Raw genomic sequence first — 15421 nt, forward strand, 5'->3', positions numbered from 1 at the left:
TGTAGGCCAGGCCCCTCCTTAAGGCATGGCCCTGTGCCCCCGCCCCCCACCTCTGTAGGGTGCCAAGTACAGTTATCCATGGCCCTGTGCCCCCTCCCCCCACCTCTGTAGGGTGCCAAGTACAGTTATCCATGGCCCTGTGTCATCTATGTGTGCAGTTGTCGTCCATAGGCTTGTAGGCCATGTCGCACGGATTGAGTAGTGGACCCCAAGTGCGCAGCGTAGTGCAGGGGGCTTCTGTGTCTGTCCTCTCCGCCAACTGTGTCGCCAATGCATGCACTCAACATGTCTATATTTCCCCCCCCTTTTTTGTGGTCTTCCTGTTCATGTGTGCATTAGCATCATCAGGCGGAGGAGAAGTGGCATCGGAGCACGAGGGAGCTGCATCCCACATGGCCCTGGAGGGCCATGCAACGGATTCCGAGTACACCAGTGGGACGGAGGGCGAGGGGAGCTCTACAGCGGGGACTCGTGCAGACATTAGTGACACGGACTCGTCCTCTGAAGGGAGCTCCCTTGTGGTGGCAGCAACATCCGTGCCCCCCGCAACAACAGGTACAGCCGTCACCCAGCGCACCAGCACCGCCCTCCCAGCAGCCCCTCAGCGTTTGCCCCGTGCCTGCTCACCCAGGAAGGTGGGCATCTCCTTCACCCAAGGCACCTCAGGCCCTGCCCCTGTCACCCCTGCTGCCCTCAGTGAGGAGGTCATTGACCTCCTGAGGACGCTCATTGTTGGGCAGTGTACCCTTTTGAATGCCATCCAGGGTGTAGAAAGGGAGGTGCACCAGAGTAATGCATACCTGGAGGGCATTCATTCGGGTCAGGCGGCCCTTCAGCAAGCTTTTCAGACTCTGGCCTCAGCACTGATGGCAGCAATTGTCCCTGTCTCTAGCCTTCCCCCTCCAACTTCCTCCACCCATACCCTATCACCTGTACCTCTGCCTATCCCAGACACACCATCAGACCAGCCTGCACACACCTCAACACCCAAGGGAAGCTCATCCAGACATAAGCACCACACATCACACAAGCATTCACACAAGCAACATCCACATACAGACATACCAACACCCACTGCCTCCACTGTGTCCTCCTCCTCCTCGTCTCCCTCCTCCCTCCCTGTCACATCTCCACTCACACCTGCATGCACAACATCTTCAGCCACTACGTCCATTACCAGCACACCCACCAGAACCCCCCGCACACGTGCAGTCACCACCCCCACTACCATTTACACGTCCCCTGTGTCCTCTCCCACTGTGTCTGTGACCCCTCTTCCAAGCTGCACAAACGCAGGCAGCCACCCACCCAACAGCCATCCACCTCACAACAGCATCCAGCCCAAGCACCTGCACCCAAAGACACCAGACTGAAGACTCCTACAACCACAACCTCTTCCTCCACTCCCATACCCACTACACCTACCCGTCCCTCTGTTCCTAAATTGGTTTTCCTTCCCAAACTTGACCTCTTTCCTACAACTCCCCCACCCCGTCCATCTCATAGGACTCCAGTCAGCACATCAGCCACCACAAAAGCGGGACCTGGAATGACAGTGTGCCATGGACTGTGGAGTCCCCCACCCTCAAGGGCAGCCAGTTCAGGAAGGAGCCAAGGCACGGCCAGCCCACCCCTGGTAAAACATCCGAAGATTGTCAGTGGCCGGCGCGAGAGGCCGAAGACACCAGGGACCAAAATCCCGACCATGGTTCCGGCAGGAAGTGTGGTGCCACCTGGCACACCGCCAAAGGTGGGGAAGGGCCACAGGCGAACAGGGAAGGCTGGGAAGGGCAGCACGCCCGACAAGTCCGCCAGCAGCCCAGCTGGCCAGGAGGGCCCCGCCTGCCCCATCCCAGGTGGGCAGGAGGACACCCACAGGCCCGGTACTGCAGCCCAGGAGGACCCCGCCAGCCACACGACAGATGGGCAGGAAGGCACCGCCAGCCAAATGTCAGGTGGTGAATGACCTCCATGCCATGGCCGGATCCGCTGAGCTGGACACTCATCCGATGCACCGCTGAACTGGGCACCGCCGTCTCAAGCACCGCTGAACAGGGCACCGCCGTCTCAAGCGCCGCTAAACAGGGCCCTTCATCTCAAGCACTGCTGAACAGGGCTCTTCATCTCAAGCACCGCTGAACTGGGCACCGCTGTCTCAAGCACCGCTACACTGGGCACCGCCGTCTCAAGCACCGCTGAACAGGGCCCTTCATCTCAAGCACCGCTGAACAGGGCCCTTCATCTCAAGCACCGCTACACTGGGCACCGCCGGCTCAAGCACCGCTACACTGTGCACCGCCGTCTCAAGCACCGCTACACTGGGCACCGTCGTCTCAAGCACCACTACACTGTGCACCGCCGTCTCAAGCACCGCTACACTGGGCACCACCGTCTCAAGCACCGCTGAATAGGGCCCTTCATCTCAAGCACCGCTGAACAGGGCCCTTCATCTCAAGCACCGCTACACTGTGCACCGCCGTCTCAAGCACCGCTACACTGTGCACCGCCGTCTCAAGCACCGCTACACTGGGCACCGCCGTCTCAAGCACCGCTACACTGTGCACCGCTGTCTCAAGCACCGCTGAACAGGGCACCACCGTCTCAGGCACCGCTACACTGGGCACCGCCGTCTCAAGCACCGTTGAACAGGGCACCGCCGTCTCAAGCACCACTGAACTGGGCCCTTCATCTCAAGCACCGCTGAACAGGGCCCTTCATCTCAAGCACCGCTACACTGGGCACCGCCGTCTCAAGCACCGCTACACTGTGCACCGCCGTCTCAAGCACCGCTACACTGGGCACCGCCGTCTCAAGCACCGCTACACTGGGCACCGCCGTCTAAAGCACCGCTGAACAGGGCACCGCCGTCTCAAGCACCACTGAACTGGGCCCTTCATCTCAAGCACTGCTGAACAGGGCCCTTCATCTCAAGCACCGCTACACTGGGCACCGCCGTCTCAAGCACCGCTACACTGTGCACTGCCGTCTCAAGCACCGCTGAACAGGGCACCGCCGTCTCAATCACCACTGAACTGGGCCCTTCATCTCAAGCACCGCTGAACAGGGCCCTTCATCTCAAGCACCGCTACACTGGGCACCGCCGTCTCAAGCACTGCTACACTGTGCACTGCCGTCTCAAGCACCGCTGAACAAGGCACCGCCGTCTCAATCACCACTGAACAGGGCCCTTCATCTCAAGCACCGCTGAACAGGGCCCTTCATCTCAAGCACCGCTGAACTGGGCACCGCCGTCTCAAGCACTGCTACACTGTGCACCGCCGTCTCAAGCACCGCTACACTGGGCACCGCCGTCTCAAGCACCGCTACACTGTGCACCGCCGTCTCAAGCACCGCTACACTGTGCACCGCCGTCTCAAGCACCGCTGAACAGGGCACCTCCGTCTCAAGCACCACTGAACTGGGCCCTTCATCTCAAGCACTGCTGAACAGGGCCCTTCATCTCAAGCACCGCTACACTGGGCACCGCCGTCTCAAGCACCGCTGAACAGGGCACCGCCGTCTCAGGCACCGCTACACTGGGCACCGCTGTCTCAAGCACCGCTGAACAGGGCACCGCCGTCTCAAGCACCACTGAACTGGGCCCTTCATCTCAAGCACCGCTACACTGGGCACCGCCGTCTCAAGCACCGCTACACTGTGCACCGCCGTCTCAAGCACCACTGAACTGGGCCCTTCATCTCAAGCACCGCTGAACAGGGCCCTTCATCTCAAGCACTGCAACACTGGGCACCGCCGTCTCAAGCACTGCTACACTGTGCACCGCCGTCTCAAGCACCGCTGAACAGGGCACCGCCGTCTCAATCACCACTGAACAGGGCCCTTCATCTCAAGCACCGCTGAACTGGGCACCGCCGTCTCAATTACCGCTACACTGTGCACCGCCGTCTCAAGCACCGCTACACTGGGCACCGCCGTCTCAAGCACCGCTATACTGTGCACCGCCGTCTCAAGCACCGCTGAACAGGGCACCTCCGTCTCAAGCACCACTGAACTGGGCCCTTCATCTCAAGCACTGCTGAACAGGGCCCTTCATCTCAAGCACTGCTGAACAGGGCCCTTCATCTCAAGCACTGCTGAACAGGGCCCTTCATCTCAAGCACCGCTACACTGGGCACCGGCGTCTCAAGCACCGCTACACTGTGCACCGCCGTTTCAAGCACCGCTGAACAGGGCACCGCCGTCTCAATCACCACTGAACTGGGCCCTTCATCTGAAGCACCGCTGAACAGGGCCCTTCATCTCAAGCACCGCTACACTGGGCACCGCCGTCTCAAGCACCGCTACACTGGGCACCGCCGTCTCAAGCACCGCTACACTGTGCACCGCCGTCTCAAGCACCGCTGAACAGGGCACTGCCGTCTCAATCACCACTGAATAGGGCCCTTCATCTCAAGCACCGCTGAACAGGGCCCTTCATCTCAAGCACCGCTGAACTGGGCACCGCCGTCTCAAGCACCGCTACACTGGGCACCGCCGTCTCAAGCACCGCTACACTGTGCACCGCCGTCTCAAGCACCGCTACACTGGGCACCGCCGTCTCAAGCACCGCTACACTGTGCACCGCCGTCTCAAGCACCGCTGAACAGGGCCCTTCATCTCAAGCACCGCTGAACAGGGCCCTTCATCTCAAGCACCGCTACACTGGGCACGCCGTCTCAAGCACCGCTACACTGTGCACCGCCGTCTCAAGCACCGCTGAACTGGGCCCTTCATCTCAAGCACCGCTGGCCCATTGGCGGAAAGGGCAGGCCCGCCTCTGTGTCGGGCAGGGCTGCACAAAGCACTCTGGGCACCAGTCCCCCTCCAGAACCAGTGGAGACTGTTATCCACTTGTGAGACTGTGGCTTTGCACTCCCCAGGATGTAACAGTGGGCAAACCACCCACTGTAGAGACTTGAGAGACTGTGGCTTTGCACTCCCCAGGATGGAACAGTGGGCAAACCACCCACTGTAGAGACTTGAGAGACTGTGGCTTTGCACTCCCCAGGATTGAACAGTGGGCAAGCCACCCACTGTAGAGACTTGAGAGACTGTGGCTTTGCACTCCCCAGGATTGAACAGTGGGCAAACCCACCCACTGGAGAGACTTGAGAGACTGTGGATTTGCACTCCCCAGGATGTAACAGTGGGCAACCCACCCACTGTAGAGACTTGAGAGACTGTGGCTTTACACTCCCCAGGATGGTACAGTGGGCAAACCACCCACTGTAGAGACTTGAGAGACTGTGGCTTTGCACTCCCCAGGATGGAACAGTGGCCATGGAGGCCCATCGTGGATCTGGCATCGTGGACTCATCTGGCTGAGGTGCCCCCCCTCTCTTCCCCCTGAGGTGCCTGTAGTTTTGCTATCTGATGCCCCTGCAGTGTTCTCTCCGTTGGAGTCAGGTATCCTGTGTGGGCTTTGCCCATGTGATTTGGGCCCAGTGGTCCACAGAAAATGCCTGCTACAATGATCGGACTTTAAAATTTATGTATATAAAGGTTTTAGATGTGTGATATATTTTTAAGCCAGTGATACAATATATTCCAATGTTTAGAATCATTTCCTTTTGTCTTTGCATTCTTCCAAGGGGTTTGGGGGGGGTAACTGTGATGTATTGCTATGCATTGATGTGTGTGTTGTAGTGCGTGAGGGTGGGGGTGGGTGTGTCGCGTATGTGTGTCCCCGTAATTTTTTGCCTCCCCTGTGTCGTAGGTGCAGTACTCACCGTTGTCTTCTGCGCCGGCGTTCGTGCTCCTGGTAGAGGAGCAGGTAGACAATCGCTGGGAGGATGTGGAGTTCGGGTTCCATGCTGTCCAGATTCCTCATGGGGTGTATGGAGGTGAGCGTTTTCCGTTCGAAATGGCTGTTTCCGCCGTGTTTTTATCGGCGGGGCTACCGCCCCGGGAAAGGTGGCGGATTGGTAGGTTGTGATGGGGTGGGCGGTACATTGACTCTCGCCTGTCTGTTGGTGGTTACCGCCGCGTTGTTTGTTTGTCCCGCCGTGGCGGGCGGTGTGTTGAAGTGGCGGTCTCTGTTGGCGGTTTCCGCCAGGGTCGGAATTCAATTTTTTTTACCGCCAGACTGTTGGCGGTTTAGCCGCCGCTTTAACACCGACCGCCAAGGTTGGAATGACCCCCTTAATCTTGAATGGTGTCTTCTGGCATCAGCATTTCACCCCTTGCCTCTGAAGTTTTATCCCCTTGTCGTGACTTTTTATTAGAGTTTTTCAGTCCACCCTCCTAATTCCTAATTGGTCAGTCAATCTGCAGTTATGACTCTAACCTATAATATTAATTTTACAAATCTATGAATTCTAATATTTCCCCATCCCCAATTTGTTGATTGGTTCTGTCGTGTGGGCTCTCATTATCCTAAATGAGACTACTGGATTTCTAGGCAGCAGGATTGATCACGGTGTGGGGGACTGCGTCGGACCCACGTGTAAGGAACTCTGTCACCCTAAATCCGGTTTGTGCTCCGGCTAACTAGCAGTGCCTCATTTCTCCCAAGGGGAAGAGATGATTGGGCAGCCGAGCGCATGACATCTTTGGAACTTCTCAGGGAAGTCGTGATCACTCAGATTCAAACCAACTCTCTCATTTACAGTATGATCTCATATACAAATGACAAAGGCAGTATAAGTTTTATATAATGTTTTAATAAAACAACTGCATTTTAGATAATAAGGCGTGAGCCGCAATAACCAGAACCATACAACACAGTAGGATTGAAATAGTCACCAGGAGAGTAAAACATAAGAACAAAGCTATCATGGTGTCTAATAGTTTCTACTCTCCCTCTGCTTGGTTTATTTCGAGCACAGCATGTTAAGCTTCTAACTTGCCTTTCTGAATCCCTGGGGAGACATCAGCCCTCATACCTGAGCAAAGGCCTGTGATCTTGGTTCAGCATCTGCAACGAGGCAGTCAGCGTCTAGTTGTGGTTCCCTGGTCGGAATCTCCCTCCTGCGTGTATTGGGACAAGGAAGTGTTTTTATAACTAACATGTCAGCGTGATCACAAAATGTCCCTACGCAGGAATGCCAAAGACTAAACTCCTACCACGACTATCGGCAATGTATCCTTGACTGAAGCCCAGAGTGAACAAGAATGTGTTATGGAGAACTCCAGTGCTGAAGTAGGCTAAACAGTGTGATATGAATATAAAACAAGACCGTAGAACTGGCTATTTGAAAAATAACAGTACGAAGCCTAATAAAAAGCATGTAGAGCAAAGTGCACAGAGGCTCTAAGCTGCAAGCAAATGAATAAAAATACATCCAGGGCAAAGTGCACAAAGGCCTAAAGCCTGAAGCTAATGCGCAAAGGATACATAAAACTAACCACACTACACCCTCCCCTTGTCGGTAGCAAGTGATTCCAATAATATAAAAGACATGCCCCAGATATAAACAATACCTAAAAATATATATATTTCGACAAGGTCAGAGGACAACAAAGTCATAAATTTGGGAAGCATGTGACGATAAAGCCAAATACAATATAATGTCAATTTTCGAGGGGAAAAAAAATCCAATTGTCAGACAGAAGCAATAGAAAGCAGGAGCTCCTCCACTTCGATATATGTCAATATCGGAAGATCCACGCCAAAAAGTACCATGGGGCAGGTGTGTTCCAAAGCCCCAAAACCATTCAGGGCGGCATGCCGTGCAGGGCCTATGAATGAGACAATACCATCTTCCTCCAGGAAGGGAATCTCATAAACTGCCTCACGAAGCAAACGCAACCGTAGTGCACAAGTCTGGGAATGAGCCTTAATCGGGAACATCAACAGATCAGTATCGACCACTGGAGGGCGCTGCAGTGAGAGACAGAGAGCCAGTGCATGTTCAAACGAGCACCAAAGGCACCGAAACACGGGTTGCACACAATCCAAAGCTGGTCGGAATGACAGTGACCAGTCACACTCCAAATGTCCCAGGAGTGTTGCTCCAAAATACTGCATCATACGCTCACGACACAGTTGCGCTGACGGGAGCAGCAATATAGGATCTCGTCGTGGTGGGACAGCCATTGTGGAAGAACAGCAACAATAGCAAGACTCCAGCCAACGAAGCCAAAGTAATCGGGAAACCCCCAAAAATGCTTCAGAAAATAGAGTGTATAGCCGAAGGTATTAAACCGAATATGGAAGAGAAGGTGTGAGCAAAACCAACACCAACAGCTTTGAAAAAATGTGCAATTCCAGCAGTGCTGGACGCATTAAATATACGTCCCACAAGTTCACCAAAGTGACTCGGAAAGTTCGTATTTAAAAGGGACTGTATTTCCACTGACGACCTTGCCACCTGAAGTGCGTAGGTCTCACTAGCAGATGTAAGGGCCACACGCTTTTGAAACAATAGAGCCTTTAGTCGACTCAACTTGTCGAAATTCACCTTGGAAGTAGTAATATGAGACCAGATGTCTGCTACCTCCCCAATTTGAGTGGGGGGAAACAACACATTCCCGCAGCACGTAACGGCCTTGGTGACAACGACCACGTAAACTATTCCGGCACGCATGCCACAGCAGCGTTCACTGTTAAGAACAATGTAACTGCCGTTAGAAAGCACCTGGAAAGTGTTTTTAATAACCGGGACTGGAACTCCCTTCAGATAACAAGCTAAGTTAGCAATCGAAGCGTTACATGCCCGTGCAAGGACAGCTGTTTACAAACCATGGAATGGCTGACAGAAGTTTCGCATTCACTACCGCTAAGAAAAACCTCCCTCCAACCATTAATACATCTGTATAGAAAGGGAAGCTCCCACACCTCGTGTATGTAACTGTCTCCCAACCGTTCATATCTACCCACCGGAATGTGCTTCAAACAAGAAGTAAATTGCAGAGTGGAGATAGGCAGATTAATTACCCCATGAATCAACCACTCAGCTGACGGAATCTCAGCAACCGTGAAAGGCAGTTTTTCCAATTTTTCAATATTCAACATGACATATGTTGCTTCCTTTTTAGCCATCAGCTGTTGTTGACGAGTTAAATTAAAGGAGACAAAGATCTCTCTGGCACGAATGTGCTGCCACGGAACGCGACCTGCCTTCAAGGTCTGAAGAGTCCAACCCAGCTGCATGATGGACCGCGTCTGACTCTGCCCATGATATAAAGAAGACATATTTGATTTAATAATGTCTATAGCAGAGGAAGCAATGCTGTCAATTATGTAAACACGGTCAGAAAGGGTATGCATGCCATTATCTACAACAGACAAAGCCTGCATCAGGTTTTCCTGATCAATTTGCCGCAACCGGGCCGCTGCCTCCTGCTGTGAAAGCTTTCAAATCTCATTATATACTTCGTATAAAAACCGTTTCTTCCGTGGTACCTTAGGTCCTGACAAAACATCTTGTAAGTCAGTAACATTAGACAGTAACCTGAGATGTGATTTAACTGCATCCAGCATGGACGACTTCAACCATTGCTGACAAAGCTTTCCCACGCTGTATGTAGTTATGATATCAGCATGTTCTGGTGAAATGTAACGAGGGTCTGCCCTACTAGTCCTGAACCCCCCTAAAGAGGTGACAAAATGTTGATGACACTTATTAGTGTCTACAGGCCATATTAACCACCCGCCCGGATGTACCAATGAAGTGTTAAGCGTACCATTCTGGACCCAGCGTGTAAACTCACTAAACGTAGCATTAACATATCGCTGCCAATTGTTCAATTTGGAAGGGACAGGTATACTAGGCAAATTTAACTCTCTAATCGTTGCCAAGCCCAAACAGCTAGTCTGTTGAACCGTGTCATTGAGGAAAATCATCTGCACAGGGATAATACATGCTCTAAATAATGTGTCCCTGCCTTGCATTTGCCAATTTTTCGTTCCCCAGACACTTTTCAAATCAACAGTCTTAAACCAATATTCATAGCCCTCAACCGAAAGTTTAGACACAAACAAATTTGAATACAGTAATTTAGTATCGGTCAATAACATTTGCTTATTAGCATACGGAGTAACTTTAAAATAGTAAGACTTAGCATTTTGTTGACTATGCCCAGAAAAGTATGCAAATTTATCATAATACGTTTTTGAACTCCCTTGTGGAGGAGTTGGGCAATGTTCCCATTGCACATAATCAAATATGGACTTAGGGCTACTTGCTTTATGAATAAAGTGGTGTCCATAATAGTTGTAGCAAAACATGTCACCATGATTATCTCTAAATAGGTAAGCATCTTCATCGTCATAGACAGTATAATATTGCAATTCTGTTAGCATAGAATCTACTGTCTTCACATCCCAATCATCAGAAACAATGCCTTGGATAACAATATCATTCATTGATAACTTTAGAACATACGGTATTTGAATCAATTCAGTGGGACCATATATATCAAACATTACTTTATCCCACACAATCCCATCCGGAATCGGTATTGCAGAAATGTTTACATTGGACAAGTCTATTCGAACCATATGAGACGAAAAATGTGGTTTTAACACTGTCTCCACGTGCTCAATGTCAGATCGTTCAGGAAGAAAATGACCATGTATTACTAGAAAAAAAGTAACCACAAATCCCAACCACAAAAAAACAGTCATAACAGCTATAAAAAGCCACAAATAGTTCCAAGGAAAAACAAAATATGTGCGTTTAAGCCAACACAGCAGCTTACGTGGACCTCGGACTGAAGACATTGAGGACGAGGAGCCGGACACTGCATCATCAGTGTCGTTGATGCAGCCAGAGGCAGTTCTTGCAAAAGGTGCAACTGTGAACAAAGAAGCAGATGAAGGCTCTCGCCTTGGCACACTATAAACCACATGTTCAGAAACATCAGTAGAACGTACAGCAACTTGATCAAAAGATTCCAAATTAATCGTTGTCTGTGGAACAATCGCAAGATCATCTTCCACCCTCCCCAAGATCGGAGAGGAAACAGCGTTGGTGTAAATCACCTGCAGCGGGACTTCTTCCCCAGTAGTGAGAGGGATTCCGGAACTACTGGGTGTCCCTCTTGGTCTGCTGTGCAGAATCGGCCACATGTTGTAACTTGACATTATCAATGGAAACAAAGCGATTTCCTTTGGCCCCTTGCAGCGGCGGTAAAATCACAGTTCTCGTGCCGCTAACCCCTAACACAGGGACAGGTGCTCGATAAGAAGGACCAAATTCTTTCTTTACTGCAACCTTTTCACGCACTAGATCCCCAATCCTGGGTATCCAACCAGTAGGAGTTACTGGCTCATCCTTAATTCCTGAGGAGGCAGCACTTGCAGAAGAGTTATCTTCACGGAATTGTTGTAAATCCTGCAAAACAGTGACACGATAATTTATGTCAAAGGGTGTATCTGCCACCTCCACACCAGGACCATCTAGATCAGGAACATACGTTTGTGTTCCAAACAGGCACTCATATGAAGTACGACCCCCCAGTGACCTTCTAGGCAAGTTATTAAGTGTTCTCTGTACTCCATACAGGTGGGCTAGCCAACTACGACCCGTACCTATAACTCTGGCCGTTAAGGATTGCTTTAAATCACGATTTAAACGCTCCACGACAGAATTTCCCACGGGATGAAATGGAGACGAGAATTGGAGTTGGACCCCCAACAAAGCCATGGTGTCCCTGAATGCCTTAGAGGCAAAAGCAGGGCCCTGGTCCGAATGAAAAGCCGCAACTGCAAATGTATCGACAAAGATGCGCAAATCTTTAATAACAGTTCGAGCGTCAGCCGAGCGCTGTGGCTAGACCCACCCAAATCTGGAGCACGAATCTACAGCGACCAATATATATTTGTATGCACTGTCTGGTGTCAGCGGACCACAGTGGTCCAAGTACACACACTGTAAAGGTTTATTTGAAATCAGAAGGGGCGTCTGCTGCGGGCGTCTAGCCGATGAAGCTTTAATTTGTTGACAAACATCACAACAAAGGACATATTGCTTTGTCTCTTTATAGAGACCAGGCCACCAGTAACGAGCCTGTAAAAGCGAAATAGTGGCAGCCACACCAGCATGTGCAGATGCCGCCCCCTCATGTGCTGCAGAAATTAATCGAGGTCTCTCAATTTTATTTGGTAAATCACGTACACCAATGCCTGGAATATTAACAACAGCATTGAACGCACTACTCAAGCAGTAACGATACTTAGAAGGAAATCCTTAAGGAAATGGCGTGCCATCAGCCATAGCTTTTATGGCAGCCGAGATCTCTGTGTCTGGTTTGGAACTCGAACAAGTCACTGCGGCCACAGTGGCAACAGTCACTGCCGACTTCGCGGCTTCATCAGCCAAAGTATTCCCAGCAACGTGTATCCCAACGTGCTGGTGTCCAAGTGTATGCACAACATGGACCTTAGGAAGCGTCTCTTTCAGATCCACAACCTTACCCCACAACAATTTGTGTTTAATGGTGTTGCCGTTAGAATCTCTGAACCCATTCAACTTCCAATAGTGTAGATATTCATTGAAAGACTGAACACAGTAGTAGGAGTCACAGACCAGCAAGGTTCAAATCGCCGGATCCGCGTGCTCCAACGCTAACAATAGAGCTTTGAGCTCAGCCAGCTATGCCGTGCAATCTCCCAAGGTTTTAGTATAAGTATGTCGGGGCAGAACACTTCCCCCTCCATAGTGCCGCTCACCACCGCACATGCAGCAGAATACTGTTGTTTAGTCCCAACCGCTGGTTGCGCAGAGCCATCGGTATACATGACCACCTGATATTGGTCAATAGGCAATGTGCCAGCAGGAACTGGGTACTCCATTTCATATTGAAGAAATTCTTGAGTCTGCAGTTTAGGGTCAAATATGTAATCTACATCAGTGGCTGTCAAAGACGTAGCCCATTGTATCCATCGAGGGTGTAAAACTTTCGAATTAGGGACACGCGCTTTTGTAACAGCCTCTAAGGCCAGAATCGGAGAAACGACAATAATGCGTTGGCCCTGGGCAAGAGGTCTTTCTTAAATCACAGCCATCTGTACGTCAGTGAGTATTTTCTCAGTTTGCGCAAATCGTTGTTCTGCAGCAGAATACAAGTGGGACTTGTATGCAATCGGGACTGTCTCACCCTCATTAAAGGTGACATATGTAAACCCAACAGCCCCAGGTATCACCCTGATGACTAAATGCGTTTTATTGTCCTGTGTGTGTAAATGTTTAACTGCTAAGAAATTAGTTTGCAAATCTTGTAGTATATGTGTATGCTTAATCGTCCAAAATCTACTCTAAAAATTCGGGCGAATCAACTCATATAAGGGTTTTATACGCGTAGCATAATCAGGAATGTAAGTTCTGCCAAAATTCAGAAAACTCAACAATGACTGGAGCTTCCGAACTGTATTAGGAGGCCGCAATAAAGCACATTTCTCCAAAAAATGTGGCGCTAAGCTCTTGCCCTCACTCGACAGCTCATATCCCAGGAAAATGACGCTGAGGAAGGCAATCTTCGATTTCTTAAAATTAAATTTATAGCCAATTTCAACAAACCCCACAACAATGCGTGCTACACGCCTTAGATGTTGCAGAATCTCATTGTCTGTCAAATATATGTCATCAACATATGATAACGCTTCAGGGTCCAACTCGTGCAGAATTTCTGTTACACGAGCCGAAAACAGTCCTGGGCTATTCCTATACCCCTGAGGCAAACGACAAAACTTTTTCTGAAAGCCAAACGCACTGAAACTGGTATAGTCCCGACTTTCGGGCGCTATATTTTGGCAGAAAAATCCATTTGAGATATCTAACGTTGTTTTGTATTTTTTACGCACTATATTATTCATAAGCGCTGCGCTATGTGAATTCTGTATTGCATATGTGCGTGTATGACTATTTAAATGTCTGTAATCCACCACTATCCTATATGAATGGTCCGGTTTAGTAACCGGAAATAAGGGATTATTCATCGGCGAGACACAGGGCTCAATTACACCCTGGTACTCCAATTGTGTAAGAATATTCCTAACCGATGCCCTTGCTTCAAATTTGATAGGATACTGCGGCTGCGGCTGAGGTTCACCCTTTATTGGAATTACATGATAAGGTGATTGTCTATCCCACCCCACAGTATTTCTATATAGAGCAGGGCCCTGTGCAAGAGCCCATAATTTACTATAGGACTCCGCTAGTTCTCTCGGAACAAGTGGTGAGAAGGAAGGTGTAATAACCTCTTCCCCCACTGGACAGTCGTGAACAAAGTCAGGCGGCCAATCTTGTTCGGCCAGCAGAACATCATATGATTGTACCACATGGTCCCAAAAGATGGCGTGTACAATGCGGTCAATGTCCCCTTCTAATTGCAGAGTCACCTTATATACTCTATCAGGATCAGAGACTTGCATATCCGCCGTTTCGACTTCTATGAAGTCATCAGTTGCTTTCACCTCCAGATGCTCTAGAAGACTCCGGTGAACTATTGTGACCTCTGCCGCGCTGTCTAACAGTGCCAACGCCCATGTCTTGTTCGTCAAGAGAACTCTCTTCTTGAGCGGCATGTCTAACTGAGACTGCTGCCACTTTCTTCTTTTTAAATTGCTGTTTTTGTTGCAGCGGTTTCTCTTCTTGTTTAATAGAAACCTCCGTTGAGCGTTGTGAATCCTGTCTTGGTTTCACGTACTCAGTTCTCCGCTCTGACCGCCCACCTCTCTCACTTCTCTTCTCTGAGGAGTCCTGAAAGGAACGAGATTGGTGTGTATCAGTATACTGATATCTTTCAGGCGTCTTCAAATTATCCCTATTCCTGAGATTATACCTATTCTGCGGGGTCTCTGGTTGCGGAGACTGTCACCCATCTTTCTTAGGTGTTTGCTGTTGTTTTTTATCCCAGCGCTTTTTAGTACCCTCAGGTTGCTGTTGTTTAGCATTGTCTTTATTATTTTTACCCTGTAATTGGGGTTTTTGTGGTCTAGCCCCTAGGCTATCACGACCAATACTAGAATATGTTTCTGCAATTATTCTCGGGAGTTCCCGCTCTTGACTAATCTGCGGAACGTCCCGAAGACGCATTCGCACTGCTAGCGCTACTGCCTCTCCCTTGAGATTACTCAAAATAATAGAAGAAACCGCAGCAAGATTGCCCATCAACTGCATGCCCAAATCTAAGGCAGGGGCAGCCCCATATTCATCTTGAATTTGTTTAAGCACTTCCGGTAAATTAGCTAACGTCGGTGTACCGTGTGCCGTAGTGTAGAGCGCGGCAAACACCGTGCCCCAGGTATTACAAAGGTCCACCGGAGGAACCATCCCATACGGCAAACACATCGTCAATATTCCATGTTTATCCTGAGGTCCCATACTGTATGGGGAAATACTGCTTCCAGCGTATTAATTTTTTGCGCCAGCCAAAATGGAGTTTCCTCACGTTTAGCCGGTACCTTACCCATAACTGAGTGTACAGTGGCCGGATTGATACCCGGAACCACCGCCTATGGGTGTGCCGGAGCAGC

The sequence above is a fragment of the Pleurodeles waltl genome, chromosome 1_1 (assembly GCF_031143425.1).
Source record: "Pleurodeles waltl isolate 20211129_DDA chromosome 1_1, aPleWal1.hap1.20221129, whole genome shotgun sequence".
NCBI lineage: Eukaryota > Metazoa > Chordata > Amphibia > Caudata > Salamandridae > Pleurodeles > Pleurodeles waltl.